Genomic DNA, 5,001 nt, shown 5'->3' on the forward strand with positions numbered 1-5,001 from the left:
GCCGCCTCCAACAATGTCGCAGAGTACGAAGCCATTGTGCACAGCCTTCAGCTTGCCAAGGAACTCGGCATCCAGCGCATCCTGTGCTACGGCAACTCGGATCTAGTGGTGCAATAGTGCTCCGGCGAGTGGGACGCCCGCGACTCCGACATGGCAAGCTACCGCTTCCTCGTCCAGAAGTTCTCCGGATACTTCGAGGGCTACGAGTTCCTCCATGTCCCGCATGCGGAGAACGAGGTGGCCGACATGCTTGCCAAGATCGCCTCGTCCCGGGAGTCCATCCCATTCGGCGTCTCCCTCGAGCACCTGCACAATCCATCCGTCAAGCCGTGTCCGGACTCCGAGTCCATCCACGTCCCAGACGACCCGGCCGCACTGCAACCCGGCCCGAGGAATGCCGAACCCGGCCTGGGGACTGCCGAACCCGGCCCGGGGGCTGCCGAATCCAGCCCGGGGGCTGCCGACCCCGGCCCGGAGACAAAAGCCGCCTACCCGGCCACCGTCGCCCTCGACCCGGCCGTCGCCATCCCCGACCTGGGGGCTGCTCAACCCGGCTCGGGGGCTGCCGACCCGGAAGCCACCCTGGTGGCCGTCTTCGCTGTGGTGACGGCTCCGTCTTGGGACCTGCCCATCTCAGAGTTCCTGGAGAACGGGGTTCTCCCCATGGACAAGACCGACGCCCGACAGGTGGAACGCCGGGCGTCCGCCTATAGTATCATCAACAACGAGCTCATCAAGCGCAGCTCCACCGGCGTGTTCCAGTGCTGCGTCGAGCAGGACCAAGGCATCGATATCCTCCTCGACATACACCAGGGCGAATGCACGCCGCATCACGATCCCTGGTAGCCAAGGCTTTCCGCCATGGTTTCTACTAGCCTACGGCCCTCCAAGACGCCGAGTCACTCGTCCTCAAGTGTGAGGGATGCCAGCTCTTTAGCAAGCGCAGCCACCAGCCGGCATTAGCACTCCGCACCATCCCGATCGCCTGGCCCTTCGTGGTCTGGGGACTCGACATGGTGGGACCCTTCAAAATTGCCCGAGGCAGCATGACACATCTGCTGGTGGTGGTGGACAAGTTCACCAAGTGGATCGAAGCACGACCAATCAAGAAACTGGACGGGCCAACAGCCGTCCAGTTCATCAAAGACATCGCAGTTCGCTACAGCATGCCAAACAGCATCATCACGGACAACGACACCAACTTCGCCAAGGGTGCGCTCACGTAATACTGCTCCGTCTCCGGCATCCGCCTCGACCTGGCCTCTATTGCACACCGCAGTCCAACGGGCCAGTCGAGCGGGCCAACGGCCTCATCCTACCCGGCATCAAGCCGCGGCTCATCGAGCCGCTCATCGGCTCACCCGGCAGCTGGCTCGACAAGCTGTTGGCCGTCCTCTGGAGTCTCCAAACTACGCCGAACCGGTCGACCGGATTCACCCCGTTCTTCCTCGTCTACGGAGCCGAAGCCGTCATCCCGACCGACGTTGAGTTCAACTCGCCGCGTGTAGCGATGTACACCGAAGCCGAAGCCAAGGAAGCCCGCGAAGACGGCGTCGACCTACTCAAAGAAGCCCGCCTCCTGGCGCTCAGCCGTACGGACATCTACCAACAAGGCCTGAGGCACTACCACAGCAAGAAGATCAAGTTATCCCTACAAAATCATATAGTCTGGCTATGCTCCATCTTCATCACATAAAATATTCAAATCATGCACAACCCTGATGACAAGCCAAGCAATTGTTTCATACTTTTGACATTCTCAAACCTTTTCAACTTTCACGCAATACATCAGCGTGAGCCATGGATATAGCACTATAGGTGGAATAGAGTATGATGGTGGAGGTTGTGTTGAGAAGACAAAAAAAGGAGAAAGTCTCACATCAATGTGGCTAATCAACGGGCTATGGATATTCCCATCAATTGATGTCAATGCGAGGAGTAAGGATTGCCATGCAACGGATGCACTAAGATCTATAAGTGTATGAAAGCTAAAACTAGAAACTAAGTGGGTGTGCATCCAACTTGCTTGCTCATGAAGACCTCGAGCATTTGAGGAAGCCCATCGTCGGAATATACAAGCCAAGTTCTATAATGAAAATTCCCACTAGTATATGAAAATGATAACTCAAGAGACTCTCTATATGAAGAACATGGTGCCACTTTGAAGCACAAGTGTGGTAAAAGGATAGTAACATTGCCCCCTTTTCTCTTTTTTTCTTTTTCTTTTTTTGCGGGCTTCTTTGGCCCCCTTTTTTTATTTAGGCTACTTTGGCCTATCTTTTGTATATATATATATATATATATATATATATATACATATATATATATATATATTTGTTTTATGGGGCAATGCTCTATAATGATGATCATCACACTTTTATTTACTTACAACTTGATACTAGAACAAAGATATGACTCTGTATGAATGCCTCCGGCGATGTACTGGGATGTGCAATGATCTAGCATAGCAAAGATATCAAAAAATGGACAAGCCATGAAAACATCATGCTAGCTATCTTACGATCATACAAGGCAATATGACAATGAATGCTCAAGTCATGTATATGATGATGATGGTGGTTGCATGGCAACATATCTCGGAATGGCTATGGAAATGCCGTGATAGCAAGGTTGGAGAAAGCGGTAGGCGTAAGCGAGGCGATTGGCCTTCACCTAGTGCCTAGGTGGTGCCTAAGCGCTCTAGGCGCGGCCTAGGCGGTAATATAGTTTTTACTCGTAGTGTATTTGTGATTATTATATGGGTGTTGATATTAGTTTAGGGCATATAAATAAGTTAATTACCATCGACTACCATTGGAATATAACCCGTTTGGCATATTAGTGCAGTACATGGCATGATTTCTTGCTTGCGTAGGCAATTCCTTGCTTGCCCTGCCTAGACCTCCATTTATGCCCTAGGCGAGGTGTTTGGCCATTGCCTAGCGCCTAGGCGTGCCTAAGCGCCTCCTAGGCACTGCCTTTTCCAACAGAGCGTGATAGGTAGGTATGGTGGCTGTTTTGAGGAAGATATAAGGAGGCTTTTGTGTGACAGAGTGTATCGTATCACGGGGTTTGGATGCACCGGCAAAGTTTGCACCAATTCTCGAGGTGAGAAAGGGCAATGCACGGTACCGAAGAGGCCAGCAATGATGGAAGGGTGAGAGTGCGTATAATCCATGGACTCAACATTAGTCATAAAGAACTCACATACTTATTGCAAAAATCTATTAGTCATCGAAACAAAATACTACGCACATGCTCCTAGGGGAATAGATTGGTAGGAAAATACCATCGCTCGTCCCTGACCGCCACTCATAAGGAAGACAATCAATAAATACCTCATGCTCCAACTTCGTTACATAACGGTTCACCATACGTGCATGCTACGGGAATCACAAACTTCAACACAAGTATTTCTACAATCCACAACTACCCACTAGCATGAATCTAATATCACCATCTTTATATCGCAAAACTATTGCAAGGAATCAAACATGTCATATTCAGCGATCTACAAGTTTATGTGGGATTTTATGACTAACCATGTGAATGACCAATTCCTGTCATCTCTCTAAATAGATATAAGTGAAGCAAGAGAGTTCAATTCTTTCTACAAAAGATATGCCCACACTCTAACAGATATAAGTGAAGCAAAAGAGCATTCTACAAATGGCGGTTTTCTATGTGAAGAGAAACAGGCAATCCAAACTTCAAAAGATATAAGTGAAGCACATGAAGCATTCTATAAAGCCATACTCAAAAGATTTAAGTGAAGTGCAACGATCATTCTATAAATCAACCATGGACTATCTCATACCAGCATGGTTCATAAAAGAAAAGTGAAAACTAAATGCAAAAGACACTCCCAGACTTGCACATATCGCGTGAACGAAACGAATACGAAAACATACCGATACTTGTTGAAGAAAGAGGGGATGCCTTCCAGGGCATCCCCAAGCTTAAACGCTTGAGTATCCTTGAATATTTACATGGGGTGCCTAGGGAATCACCAAGCTTGAGCACTTGCCTCTCCTCCTTTTCCTCATATCGAGACCTCCTCGATCAAACACTTCATCCACCCAAAACTTCAACAGAAAACTCGGTAAGATCCGTTAGTATAATAAAGCAAATCACTACTCTAGGTACTGTTGCAAACCAATTAATATTTTGTTTTTGCATTGTGTCTACTTTAATATAGCTTTACATGCCTCAATCCACTGATAGAAATTTATAGTTTCATCAAAACAAGTAAACTATGCATCAAAAACAGAATCTGTCAAAAACAGAATACCAAAATTAGGAAAAATAAGAAACTTGTACGGAAAGGCAGTGAAAAAAATTTCCGAACCGTTTGACGTTCCAGTAAAAAATGTAAAATCGTGCACTACAGCCAAAGTTTCTATCCTGCACCATACAAACCAACAAGCATTGTAAACATCCTAAAGGCAAACCTTGGCACATTATTTTTATAATACAATGGAATTGTACAAGGGAATAATTATTTTTGTTGAAAAGTTTCTGTAATCAAGATTCACAAAGTTTCCGTGAGCATGAACAAAGTTCAAGGAGCTCTCTCACTTCAACAATGCCTGTCTCTCTCACTTTCACTTTCCTTTTTGAAAAGTTTTGGGTTCCCCTCTTTATTTTTTTGTTTTTAAACTAAATGAAAGCACTCAAAAGAAATAAATGACTCTCTAAAACTTCCGGGTTGTCTCCCTGGCAGCGCTTTCTTTAAAGCCATTAAGCTAGGCATACAGTGCTCAAGTAATGAATCCACCCGGATCCCAAGGTATATCAAAGCCAATTTTAATTAACAATGATTTGTAATTTAGTAGTGAGCACAAAGTAACATATATCAAGCAACAATGAAGTATAACTCCCTTCCTATGCATCGGCATGTCATAAAAGAACAACTCATGCACACATAGTAAAGGCCAATGCATAGTATAAGCAGTTTCTTGCAATTTTATCATATTGGAAACATAGAGAGGCGGCGATATA

This window comes from Triticum aestivum, chromosome 1B (assembly GCF_018294505.1).
Source record: "Triticum aestivum cultivar Chinese Spring chromosome 1B, IWGSC CS RefSeq v2.1, whole genome shotgun sequence".
NCBI lineage: Eukaryota > Viridiplantae > Streptophyta > Magnoliopsida > Poales > Poaceae > Triticum > Triticum aestivum.